This window comes from Xenopus laevis, chromosome 6S, assembly GCF_017654675.1.
Source record: "Xenopus laevis strain J_2021 chromosome 6S, Xenopus_laevis_v10.1, whole genome shotgun sequence".
Taxonomy (NCBI): domain Eukaryota; kingdom Metazoa; phylum Chordata; class Amphibia; order Anura; family Pipidae; genus Xenopus; species Xenopus laevis.
The window spans coordinates 92,712,713-92,739,231 of record NC_054382.1 but is presented as its reverse complement, the minus strand read 5'-3'; the positions used below and the strand labels follow the sequence as shown (position 1 = coordinate 92,739,231).

At 36.4% G+C, this 26,519-nt stretch overlaps 1 protein-coding gene across 2 annotated transcripts in view; it reads right to left on the bottom strand.

Moving 5' to 3' along the window:
• The window catches only part of dlgap1.S (discs, large homolog-associated protein 1 S homeolog), a 307,453-nt gene extending 283,164 nt beyond the window's left edge, over nt 1-24,289 (bottom strand). Inside the window, exon 1 of one of the 2 annotated variants that reach the window (XM_041567834.1) lies at nt 23,840-24,289. The gene's annotated coding sequence lies outside the window, so the exon portion shown is untranslated. The remainder of the gene's footprint in view (nt 1-23,839) is intronic. The other variant, XM_041567833.1, reaches the window with a different exon arrangement.
• Nucleotides 24,290-26,519: the final 2,230 nt, after the last annotated feature.

The window sequence follows — 26,519 nt, the reverse complement described above, 5'->3', positions numbered from 1 at the left end:
AAAATACTTCGAAATTCGAAGTTTTTTTTACTTCGAATCCTTCACTCGAATTTAGTGAATCGGCCCCTTATTGTCACACCATTCATTTTAACAGAAAAAGTCCCATCTTCGAACCCCAAAAAAATTTTACTGAGCATGAAATTATGGTTAATGTGTTTAAGAACTGGCAACACAGATGAAGAATATATATATATATATATATATATATATATATATATATATATATATATATATAGAGAGAGAGAGAGAGAGAGAGAGATTTGTTCGTAAGGATCCACACACCACTATTTTTCATCAAAATAAGTGTTTTATTCGGTACATAGATCCGACGTTTCGGCCCACATTAGGGCCTTTTTCCTTTTCGTTTGACACAGACTATATATATATATATATATATATATATATATATATATATATATATATATATATATATATATATATATATATATATATATATATATATATATATATATATATATATACCTCCAAAGCATCAGTTCAACAAAGAAATTCAATTATTGTAAACGACAATTCCAGATATTACTAAAACTGGAGATTATTGGTACAGGTATGGGACCTGTTATCCAGAATGCTCAGACCTGGGGTTTTCTGAAAAATGGATCTTTTTGTAATTTGGATCTTCATAACTTTAGTCTATTTAAAAAATCATTTAAACTGTAAATAAACTCAATAGTCTGGTTTTGCTTTCACTAATTATATCTTAGTTTGGATCACGTAAAAGCTACAGTATTATTATTACAGAGAAAAAGGAAATCATCTTTAAAAATATGGATTCGTTGGATAAAATTCAGTCTATGGGAGACAGCCTTTCTGTATATCTGAGCTTTCTGGATAACGGGTTTCTGGATAATGGATCCCATACCTGTAATTGGGTGCATTTTGTTTATATCTTGAGCGAATCGTTATTTAGACAGACATAGGGGCACATTTGACAAGAATCAGGGTTGGAAATTAGTTTTAATAAGGTAAATGTGATTAATTTAAGTCCTCCTGATTTATGATTGAACTTTCGAATTTTGTTCAAATTTTCCGATATGAATTTCAAACTGATATAACAAACTGAAATCAATCGGGCAGTTTCAGCTCTTTGGCTTAGATCTACTGAGGTACCATATAAATCAATCGGAACTGAATTGAAATCAATAAGATCTGGATATTGAATTTTTGTTTCTCCAAAATGGCATCTGACCTGTCAAATGGTTGGAGACTACATGGAATAATGGGTTTCAAGAAAATGACTGCAAAGTTTTCAGAAAGAAATTTTAAGATTTTCTTTTTTGGTTGAAGCAATGGAGATTCATTGAGATTATTTGAGATAATTAGACAAAATCACACTATTTTTGATAAATAACTGCTCCTAATATACATTTTGCAGATCCTCCAGCACTTATTCATATTTTGGTAATATAGCTTTGTTATATAGAACATGCAGTGCTTCAAAGTGGCTCATGTGCTGGGCCCTTATCTTTGGGACCATTATTTATTTCCATTTGGTGTAAGAAGATTGTCCAATGGTTCCCAAAATGTGTGTCTGGCTGCCCCTTAGCGAATCCTAGAGCTTTGGCTCCGGTGACCAATCTGAAGTCCAGCTGGACAAAATTTGGGGAAATGCCTATTTGCACTTACTGTATGAATAGTCCTGGGAGCCTGAAGGTCAGAGTGAGAGTTGGAGAGAACATTTTTTAGCTGCGCTGAATATTTTTAGAACTACATATAACAATGTTTTGTATATCTGTGACCTTGTAATAAACTAACCAAAATTTTGACATTAAAAAGGAGCTCAAACAGAAAAATATCTGAAAACCATTGGTTTAAGCCCATGATCAAGAAATAGACATAATTACAATTCTATTCTTCTTGGGAAAACACTATTGTCACTGACAGTTATCAGTTACGCCAATACATCGTTCACTTCCCGAAGAATACAGGAGAGATGGAAGGTGGCACCCATGAGCTCCACTGAGCTTATTCTGCATTTATACATGAGTAATGAATTACTGGCACTTTCAGGGGTAATCACCTATGCGGGGGGAAGCAGGGAGGGGGACTATGTAGGGTAGTTGGTAGGGGTTTCTATTATTGGGGGGTTTAGTTCTCCTTTAAACTTTCAAACTGTAAAAAATAAAAGATGGAAAGTAATTGAAAAATATCTTTATTTCTGGGGAACAATCTGAAAACAACTGAACTGAAAAAAGTGTTTGGAAGGTGAACAACCCCTTTAATGATAGATGACATTGATTTTTAGCACTGGATCCACCATTCCCAGGTTATATGCAGGACATTCCATGCAATTAACTAAGGGAATTAGAAGAACAGTAAATTTTGATTTGAAAATTGTATTCAAAGGTCCCTAATCTGTGCTAGCCATTATTAATGCTAAATGATATTCCAATTTAGGACTATTTTCATTCTTAATGAAATAACAAGCCTCCTGTGATTTTTTTTTTAAATAAGCAATCAGGGTCAATTTGTCCTCCTTAATTATGACAATTACAAGTCAGCTTCTATTTATCTGTAAATCTTTGGAAGAAGAACATTGAATTTTATGCAAGGTCATAATTAAGTGACGGTATCTTGCTCAAATGGAATCTGCTTTTAATTCCATAAAATCCAGGAAACAGGCAACATATAACAACATTCTTTGAAAAGGAGAAGACAAAACAAAGAAGCAAAATCATCAATTATTTCTCCACTGTGTCTGCCGCTGATTGATTGAAGCATTCACTGTACATTTGCTTCACAGTTAAAAGGATCGGATTTCAGATACAACAGATGTTTACTTAACTTAATATTGACAAAGAACACTGAGGGTTACAATTAAAGGTCATCAGTCAAATAAGATCCTGGAGAGAATTATTTCACGACTATTTCTCTTGTACTGATGGTATTGAGAAATCACATAGTGAAAGTGGACCTGCTCAGTAGCCAACGGTGAACGATTGAATAATGTATGCAGACATAATAGACAAGTGCAAATATTTTTATCTGCATCTTTAAGTACCAACTGATTCTTAAAGGACACAATCACTTAGGTGTGCCAACATTTAAGTACCCCCAAGTGAATGTAATAACTTACCTGTAGTGATAGACGAATTTGTCCCGTTTTGCTTAACTACGAATTTCGCAAATTTCACATGGCATTCGCAAAACTGGCCGAAAATTCACAAAATGGCTATTTTGATGCTGGTGACAATCGAAAGCTCGCCGCCGGCGAATTTAAACAGCGTAACATTAAGATATTTCCAAAAATAGATAAATGAGAAAGGCTAAGGTGACACTGAAGGATAAAGCATAATTGACAACCAATTTTAGCAATTTAAAGGAGCAGGAAAGCTACCAAAGCAGTTTATTGACAATAGATTAGCCTCAATAGTGCAAGCTATAACATTATATTTATTCTGCAGAATGCTTTACCATACCTGAGTAAATAGCTCTAGAAGTTCTCTCTGTTTGTTTAGGATAGCAGCTGCCATATTGGCTTGCTGTGACATCACTTCCTGCCTGAGTCTCTCCCTGCTCTGGGCTCAGATTACAGCAGGGAGGGGAGGAGGGTGAAGGAAAAGAGACTGCTGCAGGAGATAGAAGCAAACTGAGCATGCTCAAGCCCTAGCCCTGGAGGTTTAAGATGAAAGAAGAAAGTCTGACACAGAGGCCCATGAGTACACAATAGAAGGAAGGAAATGCAGTGTTTCTTTTGACAGAGGACTCAGAGCAACATTACTTTGAGGTTTTACTGCAGTATTTATATAGACCTTTCTAATAAAGCTTACTTAATTTTAGCCTTTCCTTCTCCTTTAAGTGATTACAGTGATTTTTCCAAATGGATCTCGAACTCAGTTTTAACCTTAAAATTCAGTCTAATTCATAGGCTCAGAAAGACTGCAAAAAATTATTTTGACAAGCTTTATCAGTAAAAGCAGACTTGAAGCAGGAAAATGAGATGTAAAGAAATAATTTTATAAAAAAAATATCAAAGGGGATATAAACCTCCTGTACAACTCTCCAATTTGCAAACCCTATCTCTCTATAATAGGCAATTCAGTCTAAATTACAGATGTCAAAATTCTTCCAGTCCTAATCCTCCCTACCAGCATTATCTCAATCATCTCACTGTTATCTAACACAGCAAGATAACAATTCAGTTCCACTTGGCAGTAATATACTCTAATAAAATGTCAGAAGGCGTTCAATATGTTTAAGACCTCCAGCGATAATAACATGAACAAGGAGTAAAGAGCTGGGTGTACAGTATATAATTCAGGAAGGTTTCTCAGTGGACAATCCATTAATGTTCATTGGGCCACTGGGGACTGCCTTGGGGACATTGGTGACGATTAGTAAAGAAATGGAATCCAGCCCTGATATCACTGGACTACAACTCATGATTTAATCTTGATTTGTTTATGTATCATAAATCAGCAATCTGTTTTTCTATTCCCTTTTTTTTTAATGTACCCTAATTCCTAAGGGTCCTCTGGTGGACCCAAGGGTCCTCAGTTCGACACTGTAAACATGCTAAATTCTCATGACTTTTAACAATCTTTGACAATAGTCAATGACCATATTGAGTAATGAGGTTTGTCTTTTAAAAATACCTAATTACAATTATTAGTGTTTATTGTATTGTACAATTAGATGGGAAGTTATATTCAGGATAAAAGTCATAGGCAAAACACCACACACTGTGAACAAAGACCTTTTTTGAAGTGAATGAAAATCATTTTTTTTCTCTATAAATGCTTTATAGCTAGACTGAAATCTTGGCAGTGTCACAAGGGAACATATGGCATGCTCCCCACCGTGGTCATGATTTTCTTTGTTATGCACCTGGTTGTGTTTTGGACGGACATGAGAAGTGAATTTTTTTTTAAAGTATATTAGGCCTGCTGAAGATACTTCTGGACATTGCTAGGTCCGCTGTCACTGGAGAGGATCTCGGTATCATCAACTTTTTCCAATGTTATAATGTCAGCTATAATGGGAAGTAAGCAATAGTAATAATAATAATAATGTTAATATATCATTAATAATTCGTGTATCATACACTTTCAGCTGGAATCAGCAGCAATGTCAAGAACCATATTTTTATCATCATATATGTATAAAACGCATATTCCACAGCACTGTACAATAAATAAGTGGATATATTGAACATTTTAGCAGATGGAAATGCCTCAAAAGTCTTCCAGTGGACTCCTATTAGCATTCCCATTGTGCTAATAGCACTTGCGTACAAATACTAAGGAACCGAGCCTGGAATTACAAACTTGTGTTTATACAAAAGATCACTTTTGCTTTATTCTAGGTAAAACCTTGTGCAATTGTAGAAAACCTATGAGCTGCTGAACAACCCTCTTTTACCAATAAAGGATGTTTATTGTACAGTACATGCTTCCTGCACCAACAGATATAGAAGCATGCTTTGAAATGAGAGTACAGATGCACAAAACACTGCATGAAATACTGCATCAAAGGTGCAGGGGTGCAACTCCAATAAATGAGCCCTGGTGATTGAAGAACCAAGAAGCCACCTATGCTACGAGAATTTAGTGACCTTTCTCGACAACACAGGGAGGCCCCTTTATCAACATTCTAATGAGTTTAGTGACTCTCATTTTAATTCAGTTTTAGTATACAGCCAAAGAATTTCGTGAGAATTTTTGTGCAACTGCATTCGTCGAAAAGCTCAACAACATCTAAAATCCACATAGCAAATAAAGTTTTTACCATTGAAAAAGACAGCTCCCATTGACTTCTACATGACTTTGGCAGCTTTTAAATAGCAGAATTTTGTATCAGAGTTTTTTGTTTTACGTTTAATAAATGACAGATTTAAATAAATAAATCACGATATTAAGCACTAAAAAATACAATTCAGTGGGAAAATAATTGGCCAGCACTGGTTTTTGTAATCCCTGGCCTTCAACCTTGTGCTTTTATATGGTCATGGTATTCCTCAGTGACTTATAATATCCCTATATTTACAATAGGGGGTACTTTATTCACTATATAATGATTTCGAATATATTATTTTATGAGCAAATCGTATCACTGTACATTTTAGTATTCATTTCTGAACATTTATGAATAGTTAGAAAGTGGTTGAACATTTCCAGTAATTAACTACTTCACTAGCAGGAGTTCCCTCAAAACAATGATGTTGATTATGTATCATATTGTGTAAAAACAAGAAGAAAGAATGCTAATCAAACATTTACATGCATGCTTTGATGCAATTAGTCCTTGAGAACTTCAGTTCCTGCACATTAATTTGTGCTAGCTTAAGTCTGATTGTGTATCTGTTGTGTATTCCTTCTAAAATGAAATAAAGTTTCAAATTCAATGTTCCACCTGTAGAGCAAAACATTCTCATTAAATGTAGAATACAAAATTACAGGGATCCCAAGTCACCAATGAGAGGAATTTAAATAGTAGACCCGAAGCTTACATTTTCCTGCAATGGAAGCTTTTCACCCCCTTAGATTAATAGGTTAGAATGGGGAATATGTAGTCCTAATGGAGTTGAGGTATTAGGAATTTAAAACCAAAAATATATGCATATCCTACAAACACTTTCTAGGTCCAGGTCCTTAATACTTGCTCTTGATTTTTGATGTAGAAATTATATTGTTTTGAGAAGTAGCGAAAGGTTTTGGTGCGTCGTATGTTCCCCTCCTCCATATATTTGGTCTTTGTTTAGATGTGTAGATATCACAGCATTATAAAATTATTTTTCAAAGGGATAGAGCCACCCTTTTGTAGCTCTAGTAGTCCTCCAACCAAATACTTAAAGAACTAAGTCTTCATGTTTGTGCCCAATGAAATATAATTCATGGAAAAGAAGTTCTTACTATCTCCTATTAATTCCTTATTATACTCACCAGTGCTCAAAATTCACACTAGTGACCCAACCAAGGGTTTTTGTTCACTGTTACATTAATGATGAAGACATTGATATATGCATAATTTGTATACATTTTTTATGTTTTTTGAGTTAGTTATCTTGTTGTTGATATTTTAGCACATATCTGGTGGCTAAGGCCTTATTTACCATAGCAACAGGTAGTGGTTTGAACATGGAGACTTAAATATAAATAGGAGACACCAGTGCCAATGGTAGGTACTTTGTGGTACATAAGAAAATTACAAATAATAAATGGACATATTAAATACTAAATTGGTTGGCAAAGAATTGGTTAGGTAGGGAGTTGGGTTCAGCTACCTAATATATATTTCCTATCCACCTGATAACTTATACTGTCCCATATAATTAAATATTTGGATATATATAATTAAATATATGGATATATATAAATTTTGCATGCACAGTATAAATATAAACTCAGTTCCATAGGTTTACCATTTGTATTGGTTACTGGTTGATTTTTGTATGTAATGTGTATTTTCAATTTATACACCCATTTATTGTACAGTGCTGCAGAATATATCACATTTTATAAATACATGTCAATAATAATAATCTCTATACAAAATTACAGGCAGACATAGCTGGCTATTGTGCTGAATACTGAATCCTCTTACCTACATCGTGGAGTTTATCACTGTTGTCAAATTGTTGCATTTAAATATTATTGAAAAGTGTTAGGGATGCACTGAATCCAGGATTCGGTTCAGGATTGGGTCTTTTTCAGCAGGATTTGGATTTGGACGAAGCCAAGTGCCTGGCCAAATCAAATCCAAACAATCATGTGACTTTTCCTCACACAAACAAGGAAGTCCAAAATTTTTTAACCGCACAGTTTTCTTTCCCTAATATACAGAACAGTAAATAAGAAAAAATATGGTGAAAATAAGTCAAAATCTAGTAAACTAAACAGATGGATGGGAAGAGCAACGGTAGAGGAACAAAAAGAACAGAAGAAGAAAATATGAAAAGTGAGCAACATAATGGGGCAAGTGGAGGCATGGGTATCAAATACACCGTTTGACACTAACTATAACTACTTCCTGTTGCAATGTGAATAGTGTTTTGCTACCTATGTTCAGGGAGACTTCTTTTCTTAATAAATAAATAATGAAGAGGTGTCATTTACAATGCCCATGCAGGATACAAAGTGCAAAAAAAAGTTAAAAAAAACCCCCACAAACAAATACCTACATCTGCACTGTATGGTCATAGTTATTAATTGTGGCAGTAATAATCATACCACTCATTTATGCATGTACATAATTAGGCAACGCTACACTGTAATGAGCTGACCAATCGATACTCAAAAAACAGTGATTGTTGTCTTAGCCAAGACACATAATGAGGATTTGTGATATATTCTTTTTCTGGTCACACATATATATATATATATATATATATTGTATGTTTCTGTAATTATTGTAATGGTGTCGAATGTCAATATATTGACTGTGTCCGTGTTTATCACATATCTTTAGAAAATCTATGGATGTCTCTAATAAAGCTATTGGTTACATCTACAGTAAAATGTTCAGCAATCGTTAAGATCATTGTTTTTTTTAGCTCAGGACACTGCTGTCGAATAGGAGAATCTAAGGATCAAAGCTATCCAGTTTACCAGAAGGCATTGTTAACTCCTTATATCATAATATACTACGCAAGTGAGAAACAAACCTACTTCTATACCCCACTCGGTGATGTGCATGTGTGTAAAATAGCACGCACAAGCGGAAAAAAATGCTGAAACATGCCCATGCGCATAAATGCGCACAAGCAGGCCAGCAACGGGGGGCCAGGTCTGGCCCGAAGGGGGCCCATGAGCGCCAGGGACCACCAGGTTTTTTCCCGGTGTCCCACCGGCCCAGTCCGACCCTGTCTTAGGGTCAGACTCACAGTGGACTGTATATATAGAATATAAATGTCACAATACAATCTAATTAGTAATTAAATCATGTTCCCATTAAATTATAGCTTGGAAACTAATTCACTTGAAACATTGCTTCTATGAACCTAATTCTCCGTTTGCTATGGCCCCTTGACTTAGCTTCTACTGCCCACAACACACTCAGCATGTGCAATATCACTGACACTCCTAACAAAATCCAAGATGGTGAGATCCTATGCACAAATTTGAAAGGCTGAAGCATTACTGTTATAGAAATGCTGAGCCTTTAGCCTAGACTAGAGCAACAAGTTCATGATATTAAATAAGGCATTTATTTCTCCTTCAAGACTGGTTTTACCACTTCCATTTCCATGTACAAGGGTACAGCTTTTAAAATCCCTATACTGATAGCTCATTCAGTTTCTCCACTTAGTTTCATAAACCAAGGGTCTCAGTGACTAGAACCTGCAGACTCTGAAAGTATATTAGCTTCAATCAGAAAACCTTAGATTGTCTGCAATCCAAATTTCTTATTACCAGGTTTAGAAATGTTAAGACTTATTCTGCAGCAATGATTTTAAAGTATGAGTTTTATGGATAATGATAGTATGGCTTTAAATGTTTAGAGTAGATGTACCCTCCTGGCAGTAGCCATAGCAACAAATACAAGAGGGATAAAGGCACTTTTCATACATATGTTATGCATTTCCATTCACGTAGTCTGCCACTTTTTGGAGTATCCAGAGAGAACAAGCAACAAAGTCACAAGAGAAAATCTACAATGCAGTATCAATTAATTGTATTGATCATTTACACTGTGCTGACATACTGTACAGAGCTATACGTCTGGGAATTAATATCTAACAACACTGCAGCATAAAGGGACAATTCAATATACAGAGTGCAACAAGGTCTGCATTTGACTGTACCACGGATAAAAGGAGAAATAGACACAAAGGGCCAAATTCAGTTTTCAGGGCCAGATTTCGGTGAGAAAAAGGTTAATAACACGAAAAGTCATGGACGAGATTCAATTTGAGATGCAATTCAATTCAGAAAGTGCTATCTCACATTTTATCACGTGAAAGCTCTATTGAAGTCGATGGGGAAAAAAATGGAACTCAAATAGGAAAAATGTTTTCTTCTTATTGAATTGAATCTCGTCCATGAGCTTTCAGGTGATAAATCGTGATGTTACTTTCCTCACTGAATTGAATCTGGCTCATTGGATTATTTGCACAATATTAAAGGGGAACTCCGGCTTCAGAACCAAAATTTGATAAAGAGGCCCACTTAACACAGAAACCCCTAAAAGGGACCGGTTTCTTCAAAAAGTATGAATAAATGCAATTTTCTATGCTGAAATCCAACTGTTTAGCAGTTCTTCTCTTTCTGCATAATTTGAAATCCTGGCAGGGAAGGAGGGACTAAACACCACAGCTTACAGACAGCATGCAGGAACTACATAGCCCACAATGCATTGCACTGTGATGTTCTGTTCCTTATTGAAATCACGTGTGCAGGGAATTGTGGGGTTTGGAGGATGCAGGCAAGGACAGATGGCTGCTGATACAAAGTAACAGTAGTCAGCCAGCTCAGCAAAGTAGTCAGAAAGATCAGCAGGAGAGCAGGGGGCTCGGCTTAGGGAACTGTTCCAAATCATTTAAAATCATGAAAAATCTGCATGTTTTTTAATTGATGTATATTGCAAAGCTGGTTGAAATTATGTTTACCGGTCAAAACGCTTAAATTATGTTTGTGTGGAGTTCCCCTTTAACATAGTCAAGAGCTATCCCAAAAGTTTATATTCTTTATTGAACCTGTTTGGGGTTGGGTTCATTTTATAAGATTGCCCTGATCTACTGTAACTTGTACTCACAATGGGACTTTATTTTGTGGAGGACAGGAGAATACATGTAGAATATTTGAAATTTCTTATTAAAGCACTTCTGGGTTAATGGGCACTTGAGCAATGTCCATAGGAGAAAATAGCAGTAGAATAAACAACCCTAGTTGTCTGTCTCTGATTCTATTTACAGAAGACACATTTTTAAAAGAAGGCATAGATAAAGGATAAGAATGCATTTAGTTTACTTCATAGCATTCTACTGGTCGGCTGTGCAAGGATTAATTCAGTTTAGTCTGCCTTCTGGGAATAGATACCAGCGCAAAACATGAATTCAATTACCTTGTGTATAATTGTAGTGCTCTGCGCTGATGGCAGTGTTTATGGACACCAATACAGACTACAATGAATTCTATTTGCATTTGCCTTGCAATGGAAGACACCAAAGAAGCAATTATTCAAAACAAACCAAAACATCCAAAAGCTTAAGAATGATCCAGCTGTCATGTAGGAAATGTTTTGTTCATATATCCAGTATTCACCGATTAGGAAATGTCTGATGGGATGTTTTTTCGCCACGCATTGATGTCAAAAATACCTATTCATAGAAGGTAACGGCCGCCTGAAAGTCAGCTGGAAAAAAAATTTCATAATCCTATTTTATCACATTACTCAAGCAAAATTAACTTTAATTTATAAATTATTTGAATCTTGTTTCCTTCCGTCTGGGAATTCATAATTATAGCAAGCAGGCAGGAGCCATTTTGTGGACACTTGTCTTGCATTATCTCAGAATTTTTTTTTGTGCACCAGAACGAGGGACCTGATGTCCATCCCTATGCCCTGGCTACACAATTAAACGGTGAAGAGAACGGGCGTATGTCTGGAGAGCTGTGACATCTAGGAAGTGCTGAATGGAAAGTGAAAGTAATTGTCTGCCCCGCCTCTATGCCTAAGGCATAGAGGAGGGGCAGACAATATTTGATTGACAGCTGATATTTTTAAATGAGTTTACAACAGCTATGAATGCTTTAATAAAAAAAAGAAATTGGATTTCATGTTTAATTTGAAAAGGACTTTTATTATACCGTTTTTTGTGTTTCGGTCACAGGTCCACTACTACTAAAGAAAAGTATTGGAGCTGAGTTCAAGTTTTCCTTTATTTGACTAGCCTGTAATAAAATATATATTTTAGTATTCTATCTACTACTCCCTGGCCCTTGCTATGATATATACTGTAAAACCAGAGAATGAAAATAAGTGAATGTTTGCCTAGGATGCAAGGTTTTCCAGATAAGGGATCTTTCAGTAATGTGAATCACCAGAAATGTTAGAGAGGTCCAAAGGGAATGTTGTTCCATAATCATAAATCTATGCCTGCGGATTGTAAATCCTACACTAGGCGCAGAACTTAGCGGGCAAGGGGTGCAAGGCAAGCCTGTCCTCACAACCTGCCATAGGGATGGCCGTAAGTTGCTCAATCCATTACTTGGTTGTCTGAATAACATACAAATTAGGTGTAAGATGAGGGTGGGAGGGGGCATGCCTGCCCTTTATGAATACTGTGCTGCCCAAAGCGGATAGAGCTATATTCACTTTAGCTAGTGCTGCTCTGTGTAGCTGGATGCTAGCTGGATGCTACATAGATATATCTTCTTTCTGAAAATCAAAACGGTTCCGCTCAATATCTCCGGTTCCAATCTGGTAAAAATTCTTGGAATCCACACCACTTTTGTCAGGCGGCTCTGAATAAATTATCCACTCTGTAATTGCTTAGTAACAACCTAGATAGGATTTACATTTTTTAACATTGCTAGGCAAGCATGGTTCACTAGTGCCTGCAAACAATTAAGTATCCCCATTAAATAAGCTATTCTCTGTAGGTTAATTTACTAGGCCGATAACAAACGAAACTGCATCAGCAGATAATTCCTTGTGCTTTGGAACCATATGATACCATTTAAAGAAAAACAATGCAGTGCCTCCTATCTGCAGATCTAATTAAATTCTTCATGGATTTTCCTGCCTTTGTTTGTATTGCTATTCACAATGACACAAGTAATTGTTCTTGATTTATGTTACGTCTGTGTTGAAATATTAATCTCACATTTTAGAAAATGTACATGATTTTCTGAAAAAGTGAATGGCATACATTCTAGTTTGATATTATGGGAGAATTACAGTAAAGAAATACTATTTAATTTAATTAAAGGGCAGATTTATTAAGGGATCAAATTTTCTTCAGTGTTGTGCGCACTCTCAAAGATCAGCAGACGGCATTGGTTTAAAAAAAATGGCTTTATTACCCCAACAATTCACCTAACGCGTTTTGTGTGTCATCACACTTACTCATAGGCATTGAGGTTTCTTTGATTTTTTTTTTTGGTCAAAACTCTCAAATTCGGCTAATTATTCAAACCCAATTGGAGTTTTAATTAGAATTTCGAGATTTAGCATACTCTGGCCCTTTAAGAACTCAAATTTGAATATAAGCCACCTTAAAGGGATACTGTCAAGGGAAAAAAAAAATTTTCAAAATGATTCAGTTAATAGTGCTGCTCCAGCAGAATTCTGCACTGAAATCCATTTCTCAAAAGAGCAAACAGATTTTTTTATGTTCAATTTTGAAATCTGACATGGGGCTAGACATATTGTCAATTTCCCAGCTGCCCCAAGTCATGTGACTTGTGCTCTGATAAACTTCAATCACTCTTTACTGCTGTACTGCAAGTTAGAGTGATATCACCCCCCTCCCTTTTCCCCCCAGCAGCCAAACAAAAGAACAATGGGACGGTAACCAGATAGCAGCTCCCTAACACAAGATAACAGCTGCCTGGTAGATCTAAGAACAACACTCAATAGTAAAAACCCATGTCCCACTGAGACACATTCAGTTACATTGAGAAGGAAAAACAGCAGCCTGCCAGAAAGCATTTCTCTCCTGAAGTGCAGGCACAAGTCACATGACTGGGGGCAGCTGGGAAATTGACAAAATGTCTAGCCCCATGTCAGATTTCAAAATTGAATATAAAAAAATCTGTTTGCTCTTTTGAGAAATGGATTTCAGTGCAGAATTCTGCTGGAGCAGCACTATTAACTGATTAATTTTGGAAAAAATATTTTTTCCCATGACAGTATCCCTTTAAATCTGCCGAATTGCCGTATATGTCAATGGGAGAGGCCCAGGGATCAATTTGGTGACATTCAAGTTTTTTTCGGAGAAAAAAACTCAAAACGAGTTTTTTAAATTCGATTCGAGTTTTTCTAATTCGAATCAAATTCGATTTGAGTTTTTCTAATTCAAATCAAATTTAATTCGAGTTTTCAGGTCAATTCAACTTTAAAAAATGTGATTTTAATAATAAATTTGGATTGGTCGAAATTCGAATTTTGGGAGTTTATTAAACTTTGTGACGAAGTCCTTGAGATCTGAAATCAGTCAAAACGGACGCATACATGGTCGCTAACATTCGCAATGGTCTTTGCGAGCATGTTTGGGCTAATGAAATATATTGCATTCCCCCACTAGTTCTAGAAGTGACAGAATTTCCATTTAAAAAAATATTTTAGCTGCAGCTTGCACACAGTTTGTGTTGAAACATTCACACAATGTGCAATGGCATCAGGTGCATCTCACTGCTCAGTTACAATGATGCTGCAGCTGTGGGGGGAAATGCTGCACTGTGGGTAAAAACATTTTACATTGCATCTGAATTGACCTCTGTACTAAAAGTCAGGTTCCTACTAGAAGGATTTCTGGCACAAGTTTGTCATGAATTGAAATCAGAAATGGCATCTGCCTTGTAGGGCGTGTTACAAGAGAAATTAACCAACTTAACAGGCCATATATGTTGATGCCATGAAGGACACAAAATAGACTTTGGTGTTGTCACCAAATAGAACAGAATTTCATATCACTCTCTGTCAGGCATATATTCATAGTATAAAGGATAATGAAATCACAGTTATTAAATTATACATAAGCATAGATAAAAATATGTACAGGTATGGGACCTGTTATGCAGAATGCTCGGGACCTGGGGCTTTCCGTATAACAGATCTTTCCATAATCTGGATCTTCATACATTGACTACTAGAAAATAAAGCCAAATAGGCTGGTTCTGCATCCAATAAGGATTAATTCTATTTTAGTTTGAGTCATGTACAAGGAACTGTTTTATTATTACAGAGAAAAGGGAAATAGTTTTTATAAATTTGTATTATTTGGATAAAATGGAGTCAATGGGAGATGGCCATTGAGTAATTCAGAGCTTTCTGAATAACAGGTTTCTGGATAATGGATTCCATACCTGCATATAAAAAAATATGTAATTCCACTTCACTTGCCCTAAATGCTGGCATGGATCTAGACCAAGTACATCTGCCCCATACCTTTAATGGCCATTTATCCGATACGCTCACAATGCAATAAAATCAGGACTTGCAGGAAAAGACATGCTCTGATATCAGAGAGTATGTGGTCAGATCCAAATGGTTATGGCAGAGAAAAAACAAGCAAAAGTCAGGCTCCTCTCATCCTCTTCCCAGCTTCTTTGCTCTTGTATAACTTCTATATTTCATGATCACTGTAAATAAAGCAAGGCGATTTGTCCTTAAAATCTGTTAACAGAATATCCAGCTGACAAGGTTAAGCAAAGCACTGAACCCTCTTTCGTCTTTACCAAAAGTTAAGCATTTGATTGTTACACTACATTTATCTTTGGACTCTGCAAAACAGAATCCCATACTGTAGAGAGTGTGTGTGTGTAAAACAAATGATTTAGTCATTAAGCCTATATAATTGAGGACATTATTTAACAGAAACCTTTTCAATTTCATTTCCACTGGGACAATATACATTAATATAATACAATGTTATGGTGTACATGATTCACTAGGCAGTAGAACTATTTAGTACAGCTATATAGTATAGTTAACCTTTCATCACAGTTTCAAATAATGAAGTATTAGGCACATTTGCACATTTTCCACAGCGTGTTAGTTCCTGCCATCTGCACGTATTGTGCATCACTAGTTCTTTCCATGTGTGAATAATCATGCATATGGTGATTCATGCGCACTAATGTTTCTCTGGTAACTAGAGTTTTTCTTTGCTCACAGAGCACGGATCACAAATGTAAGTCTGTGTATATATATATGTATGTATATGTATATGTATATGTATATGTATATGTATATGTATATGTATATATATATATATATATATATATATATATATATATATATATATAGTGTAGTACGAAGAACCAGCACTCACGATACTGAGGTCACCAATGCCTGGGTGCAGTCCTCGATAAAGTAGAATCAGTGGAGATGTTAGAGATTGCACTCACAGGTCTTAAGAGTAATAAATGGATTTTTATTTGTGGACAATTGCGATTGTCCACAAATAAAAATCCATTTATTACTCTTAAGACCTGTGAGTGCGATCTCTAACATCTCCACTGATTCTATAAATAAATAAATATATATATATATATATATATATATATATATATATATATATATATATATATATATATATATATATATATATATATATATATATCACTCATCTGAGTGGCTTCTTCAGGTGAAGAAATGCATTAAAGTCAGTGGGCGCCCGAATAATTTTGACAAGCAACAATTTTTTTGTGCACATCAATTTATTTTTGCCGTGGCGGATTTTCATACAGAAACTAACCGCAAATCCATGCCTGGCGAATTTATTCACGCATCACTATTTGCCAATATATGCAAAACCAGAAAGTCTGTGAAAGTCTATATTTATCTATACTAAAACACACATAGTACATATCTTTCCCGGCTTCTGTTATGATGATGGAAATGTGTACTTAGGTAGGTAGGGCAACCACATTTCCAAGTGATATGTTAGTTTCAGGTACTGTATCCCATGTGACTTTGTGTTAAAGTGGCCATACACAATAAGATCTCTGTTGATTTTGCGAACATTAGGCCTAATTGTGCTTATCGGAAACCTTGTTCATTGGATCATGATTCAGTATACACAAATAAGTCCCAATAAAACAGTATTTTTAAACCTAGGTCCCAAAGACAGGCCAATAACATGCCAACTAGGTCTGAAGGGGTCAAATAATCAGTTCTTTCACTCATGTAATTATTTTATACTATTAAAAATAAAATGTAATAACTTAAATCAAAACATCACAATTATAATTCCATACACATTATATGCTCAAGCCTTCTTGTAAAACATGGCACCACAAGATGCACACACACATATATGTATAATAATTTCATGTCTGTATCTATAGCAGTGTACAAGCTGTAATATTAGAATGCTCTCACAGTCAGCAGTTTATTCATGATTTCTTTCTTTCTGCAATTATAAATAAGTCAAAAGAAGCATGAGAAATAAAGCAACACAGTGTTTTATCGTGTTAGAAGGTTTAACTGAATCACCCACAGATTGCTATATTTAGAATATGATGACGTATGTACAAGAGAAAGGCAAGAAATATGAAACACAGAAGAAAAGGCTTCTGAGATGTATTGATATTTAACTCAGGTTTATTGGACAACACTGATAAAGAATTCGATTTTTCTTTGAGTTAAAGTTAAATTTAAAGTTTCTTCTCCAGTGGCATTTCAGGACAAATTATATTTGCTCTTTCTTTTTTTTTTTTTTTTATTTAACCTTTCTGTTCAGCAGCTCTTCAGTTTGGCATTTACCCTGCGATCTGGTTGCCAACAACTGACCCTAGCAACCATGCATAACTAGATGTTATGGGGCAACACGGCAAATTCATTTTAGGGCCCCAAAATGTCAAGTGGGGACCTGTTTTACCAATATATATTGAAACTGCTTATTAAGTAGGGGCTCATGGGGCCCCCTATGTCTCTTGCAGGGTCTGCTTCCTCTGTGGTTACACCCCTTATAGCACCAGACAGTTAGCTATCTATGGTGGACTGGAAGGAAAGAGACTGAATACAAGGACAGGCAGTCAAAAATTACACAATTAAAATGTTAACCTCACAATCTGCCTACTTGGCTAAAAAGAATCCTTTATTCTACAGAACAAAAAACATTTCATGTGCATGAAACACAGAACACAAAGGAAAAAAGAGAAATTCAAAAGTTCGTTATAATAACCAAGAAAACAAATATTAATATCAGTGCAACTATCCTTTTGTCCCTTTAAATGGCACCCATGGATGGCCATATGGTTCAATCCTAAAACCTAGAATCAATGCATCACCCCTCGGGACATTCCAAAGCCTCACTGCTCTCACTATGAAGAGCCAGCCTTGGTTATCTTGTGGATACTATGGGATGCACTTGTAGGGCACAACAGTTGCAACTTTTACATTTCTGCTCTAGCATTACAGGTATGGGATCCGCTATCTGGTAACCTGTTATCCAGAAGGCTCAGCATTATGGGAAGGTCTCCGTTTTAATCAAATAATATATTTTTTTTGTTATTATTTTCTTTTTCTCTGTGATAATAAAACAGTACCTTGTTCCTTGATCCCAACTAAGATATAATTAATCCTAATTGAAGGCAAAACTTTCCTGTTGGGTTTCTCTAATATTTAAAATTATTTTTTATTAGACGTAAAGCATGCTGCAGCAACGCTGAAAGACCCCTTATTTGGAAAACCCCAGGTCCCGAGCATTCTGGAAAACAGATCCCATACCTTTACAGTATATTGAATGAAAGCCTAACCAACCATGCAGTGCAGCTGACCTTTAAGTAATGAAGCAAAGCTATCAGAGTTCAATTCTTTCTATGGGAATGGAAAAAATGAAATCCCCATAGGAACAGATTTAGAAAGCGTGACAACTCTGCAATTGGTGGACATTTTACATTAAATGAATAGAGTTTCCAAACTCAGCTTGGGTTTTCAGGCTCATTTCAGGAACCATTATTAACTACAACATGGAGAAGCATAATGGATTACATAGTATGATGATTTTAAGAAGCCCCAGTGAGGACATTAGCCTCCCATATTTATAGTATGTTAAATAAGACATAATTAGTGAGGCTTCATAGGCAGGCATGTAAATGATTTTGAATGGCAGATCCGCTATTAATCACAGGAAACCCATTTTACCAGTGTACTAGAATACAACGTGCTGCCTGATTACAGTAATTAAAAGTGATGGGGCTGAAATGCAGCTAACATTTCAAAATATCTTCACTAATACAATTTCACATGGATTCATCGTTGCTTAGAATAGCTAAAAAAAAAAACCCACACATATACCTATAATTGTTTCTTGTGCAGTTAACCAAATATTGATCTGTATGTAACTGGAAATGTATTGCACAATTAGGAAATACAACTTGAATGTGAATCACTATAAAGAGACTAGTCGTTTAGTATGGAGATATCTTGGTACCATATAAAATACTGAATGACAGTAACATACAGGATAGATTTATCATCAGACAACATTCCCCCTTATATAAATATGTGCAAAAATAAAATCTACCATAGTTTGAGAAATTTCCATCCTTACATTTTATGTATAGGTATATTATACATATATTATACACAAGTAAGTTGCAGCTTAGTCCCTTTGTAAAATGTATAATGAAGCAATAGAATTCTTAATGAATCAGATGAGAATTAAGCGTAGGACTGGCCAGATATGGGATGACTTTGACGTAGTTGGCCAGTTTAAATATATTGCAATATATGGACAAACAATCCCCGTTTTGTTTAAAGGGTAAGGCATTTTCAGTATCAGTATGCACAAAATGTCTCAATGTCTTAAATATATTGATAATGGGTTGAGTACAGAGGACCTCTTGTAGTTGTCTATATTATACATATAAATAATAGGAAAATTCATTATGAAACTTTAAGGGGTTTTATTTCTTGGTTTTCTAGGTCTTTTTGGTCAATTTCTTGTCTCATAGTTTAACAGATTATACCAATGCTGTCTGTCTGGGCATGTACAGTATGTGTCCTCAGCTTTGACTGCTAAGCCTGATTTATAAACTGCCAGTATAATTTGTTAGTTGGTGCATGGCGTCTGGAAGTGAGTCCATGGTCTTATAACATAAAGATCAGCCAGCGTACGGCTACCTTAAGTGTAATGGGAACTTTAAACCAAAGGGTCTGGAAACTCTGACGTAGAATAAATGTTTGCTGAGAGCATTAATTAATCACCAGTGCAATGTTCAGATATGTATCAAGTTAAAGCCTTCCAATGAGCGGAGCATGAAAACAATCCAGAACCGAGCATCACTACCGAAGAGGAGGCAGTTCCATTTGCACTATAAATACTAACAGCAAATTTATGGATAAACTGTTATATTGATTCCCCTTGCCTCTGCAACGAGCTGGTTAATAGAAAAAGCAGTTTATTGCTTTAGTCCTAACATGAAGATTCAATATACTCACAGGCTTACATTATATGACTTTGGGTCAGTGACCTAATTTTCAAGCAGCCAAGATATGAGAATAAGCACAGGCTTGTAAGAGGACTCTCCCATAGTGATGGGTGAATAAATTCGCCAGACGCGAATTTGTGGTGAATTTCTGCATTTCGTCGCCAGCAAATAAATTCACAAAACTGGCGGGAAAAAAATTGGGCGCACGCATAATCATTGTCGCATGTCAAAATTATTCGGACGCCCATTGACTTTAATGCATTTGGGCAAAATAGGCGAGCATATAACAATTATCGTGGGCGTCAAATTGACGGGTGTCAAAATAATTTTGACACCCATTGACTTTAATACGTTTGAAGTCAATTCTTCACTTTTTCACGAATTTTTCAGGAAATTTGCAGATTTTTCGGCAAATCAGGACAAATTTGCCCATCACTACTATCTGATGCTCTTGAAAGAGTTAATATATCTAATTTAGATAAAGGGATTTATTCCAGGAAAAGAAATGAACAATTCTTCAGTCCATGTTTGTATTTATTGGGATCCACCATATTTCTTCCTAAGTTAAGAGATTGTCCAAAGATTTCAGTAGGACGGCATTATTTCTGTACAGTATAACTTCAAGGAGGTATTATCTGACTGTACAGAAGTTATTTGTACCAAAGCCGATAATATCACAGGAGCTACAGTATATCGAAAGGCAAATATCCTACAAGGCATATGTTGTGCACTAAATAAGCTATGCCCTCATACTTGTACATGTTAATATTTCCATGAACTGATGCTAAACACCTTTCATAACTAAAGGGACTCATTTCTCTTTTCTTTGTATTTTTTTTTTGTTAATGTTCAATAATAATAATAATTATGGTTTGGTAACAAAATATAGTACCTTTGCATTTCTTAGTTGTAAAGGTTCAATAAGCCCCTCCTAACCAATGATTGACTTTTTGAGTTGTGGCTACTTGGTGCGTAATAGAACTCAACATTGCTGCACTCTAACACCCCCATAGCACAGAATGAGGTTTTACAGATCAAAGAAGTCACACACATTCTGAAGAACAGGCACACTGTGCAGGGGCGATTCAAGCCATTATGTCGCCTGAGGCGGCCTTCTTTTGCCGCCCCCGCCTCTCCCCACGGGACTCACCTTTAGAGCGCTGGAGAGGGCAGGGGTGGTCCATGTTGCTTAGAGCAGTGAGCACAATTGTGCTCTCTGCACTAGAAGAGCCGACTTTCCAGGTTGGAAACCAGAAATTTGGCTCTTAGTTAACAGGAGCGGCATTTTTGCTGCCCCTGGCAACCAGGGGAGCGCTGCCACCTGAGGCAAGTAGCTCAACTCGCCTCATTGGTGGAGCGCCCCTGCAGTAATGGCTGTGCAAAATGCAAAGTTCCATGGACCAAACATGTGTCTGCAACTACTCAAATTGGCAACACATTATATTTAAAGTGGTTGTTTGGAATAAAAGTATGATAGTAGCAAACACCCCCTCCCAGAAATGTATCCGTACCCTTGAGCTCCTAAAAAGGTTCCTTTGTGCAACTTTTTGGGAGCATGTGTAACATGTGCTGAACAGTGTTTAATCAAATGTAGCAATGAGAATGATTTTCATAATGTCTGTGCAGGGAAAAGGATTTCTGCTGGGAACCACACGCTTAAGCCGTATGCTAAGCATACAGTAGTAGGGGCGCATGGGCACCCGATGGACACTAAATGAAGGTAATAAGAGTTATAATCTTTTTTTAAAAAAATCTTCCCTCACTTACTCAGGTGTATATGGCAGCCTGCTAAACACTAATACGTTTATAAACTGTTCTTAGGAGCTATAATACAGTATGTGGAAGGACACTTGTTTTTTTGCAGTATGTAAATTTATTTGTGAAGTCAGATAGAAACACAAATACATAAGCAAGTATGCCTTAGAAAGCACAGGCAAATGACCTTTGAGGTTCCGTGCCTAATCAATACTCCTAAAATACAGCATCAGCACTTACAATTCATACTCATCACAGAGGAAGCAGCTTCCATTCTGGAACATGCAGCAAATAGATGAGAGCTCAGTACAATGAGGACTCTCCCCGAAGATTTGCACTGGCCCTCTCTCATAATAAATGTCATGTACTGTGTAAGTACATATTGTGTGGTGGGCTGCAGATGAGCCTATTCTTCAGTACACATTACTGTGATCCAATTGTGCAGCCTGAAGAAACAGTACTTCACTGCTTACCCCTTGCTGCATAATGAAACTATGAGATCTTTGCTTCTAAACTTACTATCACATGGGCTTCATTTAGAATAGAATAAAAACATAGGCAGTCTATCTTATGTATTTGGTGATTTTTTTCCCCAGGTATGTAGAACAAATTCTTCTTTAATTACAAGGTCTGTTGGGGAATAGAGCCAGTAATAAAGCTACCCTTAGGAATACCACATTTGAGCATATTATATGCATCAAGGCAAAGGTTGAGTTACCCTAGGGGAAACAACTCCTTTGCATCAGTGTCACACCCACACAGACACCCATACACATACATAAAGAGAGAAAGAGGGAGGGAGAAGGTCATGTGATTTACTGCTGTCACCTAATAACACAACCTTGGATGATTTATATATCTACATTGTGGACATTAAAGGATTCATGTTTCTGACATCTTCAGCTACTGTTACAGCTCTGATGAAAACATCAAATCGAAAATGAAATTCTAGAGGCTGCTGCAAGGACTGCTCACCCTTAGGGTAATTTCACTCTCAGAAACCATTCAGTCATACATATGCATACATCCAGCAAGCCTACGGACAATCTTTTAGACCAAAATATTGAGTATTTGATGTGGCCAAGTGTCTACCCTGGGGTAGCCTTATTCACAAAAATCCGCACAGCATGGCAACTATGCTTTGGGATACACTGTATGGTAAACTTGGATAAGCTCAGAATGTAACACTTGATGTTTCACTATGCCTCTTGTCATGCAAAATAAATTTCAAGCCAAAAAGGTGTCAGACATATAGCGAGTACCATTTAGAAGGCAACACTGCAGCACAACATACCCCAATGGGCACAGTAACACCCACCCACTAACCAAGCAAGGCTGTTCTCCTATGTTATGCAGCACAGTATTCCTTCACACTGCTGGGTTTATTGCGTGGGCGAATTCAAGCAGTGAAATCCCCATATAGGCTAGAAACAACCAAAGGCTGGCAAAATAGTAAGGAGAGTATAAATGCAGTAACAGCAACTTTGAACAGAAGATGGCACTACATAACTATTCCTATATACTAAACTCAATAGACCATTTTTCAGAAGCTGTTCCACAGCAACTAAGAACAGTAAATGAGTATACTGAGCAAGAATGTCCAACTTCACTCTTCCAATGGTTCTTAAAGTACATTCCCATCATCTCCAGCTTGGAATTTGGCTAGAGTATCTCTGATAAGGATAACAGTTTATATTTTCATGCACATGCTGTGTTAAAAGTTTGATAAATATGAGAATCCCTATGAATGATAAAATGAAATTAAGTGATAATGTCTGACACCAAGAAAAAGTAAGACCCCTTGCAGAGAGTGGCCCTAACGGAACCCTTTTACCCAAGCTCCAGAGTTTGCGCTCTACCCCATTCATTATTGCTGTATGAATGAGCTCGGTGTGGACAGCGACAGGTGCTGAAAGGCTCCCTGTGCTTGAAAGGGAAGCGCAATGTGCTGAAAGGCAATCATTTCACCAAGCACCAGATCGACATGTCTAGACTACAAAGACTACAGATATCCTTACCTTAATGCCAAGCAGCTCTGACCGTTGTCCAGGGAAGCCAAATAAAGATGCACAGCTGGGGAATGAAGCTGACTTTCTAATCCTACAATGAATGTCTGGAAGCTGCCGGGAACCAAGACCTGAGACCGTGGCTACAGCTCTTTCTTGCACATCAGACTCGTGTTGCTGCTTGGAATACACTGTAGTATAACGTGCTGAACAAGTGCTTGTTGTGTGAGGGGGGAAGCAAGAGTGAGTCAGGCCAGTGAATAGTAATGCTGGAGGAGGAGCAGCACGCAGCTGCAGTTCCTTGGGATACAGACGCGTTAGAATGTCTTTTTACTCAGTGCCACTAGATGCCTCTGCCAGTTCCAGTTTGTAAATCAGTTCCCTTATTGGGTGCTGCAATCTGGCAAAAGCAAACACCAATCATGTCATTGTACTTGCCCTTCAAAATGAGACAAGTATCTGTTCAGCTTGTGTGTCAGTACCAGAACAGATCCGGTGGAAGGGGTGCAATGTGCTTACTGGAACAGGTGTAAATAACCCACCCACACCGGACTAGAAGAAAGGGCAGTGCCCATTCCATATGGGCAGAGCTAAATCCAACCAAGTTACAATGTCCATTCAAATGTTTTCCATTGGGAGAGACTATTGAACTTGCACTCTGCTCTATTGTCAAAAAAAAATATTACGCTCCCTCTCAAAACTAAACAAAAACAAACTATATTTCAAAAAATAAAACAATAAAATAAAACAAAAGCCTTGTTTTCCATGTATTAAAGTAGGATAGCATGAATTTGTGATTTGGTTCATAGTAGTTTAAAACATAGATTCCATTTCCCATGAGACACATTGGATTAAAAATACCATTAATTAGTTTATTGAAAATCCAGAGAATAAATAATGTAATCAGATTCACAGCTGTTAGCATAGCATGGGTAGTAGTAATAAGAAGAAAACATAGTACATGCCACAATAAAGATGTAACTAGGATTAGCAGGTGGGTACTGTAATTACCTTCCAGAATAGTGATTATATTTCCTATGGTCAAGATCAAAGAGAGATTAGAAAATAGATGTTATAAAAATTAACTAATGCTCTAGTTTCATTTGCTTCCATGTACTTCAGGTTAAGTAACTTTCAAGTTCAAAAAGCATCCCTATATTATTTTAACCTTTTACATGCCAGGGATCATACAATAGTCTACTCAATATATTCAATTTATGGTTTCCTACGGTACAATTGTTCTAATACCCAATTCAAGTTTAGCTGCCATATCCACAGTTTTTCAGTTTCTCATTAATTTTAGCTCAGTTGTCCATAAGGCTCTTCTCTCCATTACAGACTGGCTTCTTGGTAACCCTGTAGTGACACCTGGTGGGTGAAAGCTAAATGGTAATAGGAAATTATTCCTATTGGTAGATTTGTGATATGAGTGACAGCACTAAAATCACATGTACATGGAAGTACTTGATCACTCTGGTACCCACCTTCCAGGTAAAAGTAAGTGTCATGAATCACATTTCTGAGTTTTTGGTGAACATTTGGGTGAAAATTTTGTTTTTGGCTTCAGTAAATACATTGCATCCTTTATAAGGAGAGGCTGTATCGTGCCAACACTCTGCAATTATTTTGCTTATATCCCTTGAAAAAGTAAACAGGCTCTCCAGTCTTCTATCACATGTTGAGCTGTGTGCTGTTTGGCTACTAAAGTATTTGAATAGTGATTCCCTGCCAGATATGCATGGGAATCGAGCAGCTCAACATGTTATGTATATAATAGAATTTTGCATGCTTTCTGCTTGATCTCGTAATTTCCTAATGAATGTCCAGGTATAAATGCATTTAGAAGTCAGTATTAAGAAATGATATTTCTACCTATATCCCCTAGTTAACCTGTCTCTGTTAGTTAAATCAATAAAGAGTAAAAAAGGGAATAGCTTACAAAAATGCATCTATCCTTTTTAAAAAAAATTCTGTGGGTGCACATGCTTACAGTCTACCCTGATAAATTAGGTGATTAAATATGTTGCTACTCTGTTACAGGGTGGGCACCTTCTACTGACGGACAGGTCAAACATTTGTGCCAGTATAAGTAATTCTTATTAATATTCCTAGTTCTTTAAGGAAACAGAAATAAAAAATGTAAGTCGTTAAACAGTGTACATTGCTCTTCTATTTTGTTCTGATAAAAATGCGTATTTACAGCAAAAAAGCGAAAGTTGTGCTCACCACTAAATTTTAAACCATTAGGCAGGGGTGCAATGAGGCTGTGACCACAAAAAATTCACATAGACAAATACAAGAGTCCTCTGCACTCAACCCATTATCAATATATTAAGGACATTAAGACATTTTGTGCTTTAAGCTACTAAAATATATCCTCCTCTTTAAATAAAACAGGGATTGTTTGTCCACATATTGCAATATATTTAAGCTGGCCAACTACGCCAAATTCATCCCTGGTCTGGCCAGTCCTACACTCACTTTTACCTGGATCAATAAGAATTCTATTGTTTCATTATTCATTTTACACAGAAACTAAGGTTTCCCTGCAACTTACTTGCTTTAAAACTCCCCAAAACAATCCCTGTTTTGTTTAAAGGAAAGGGCATTTCAGTATCTTAACACAAAAGATGTCTCAATGTCCTTAATATATTGATAATGGGTTGAGTGTAAATGATCTCTTGTCCTTGCC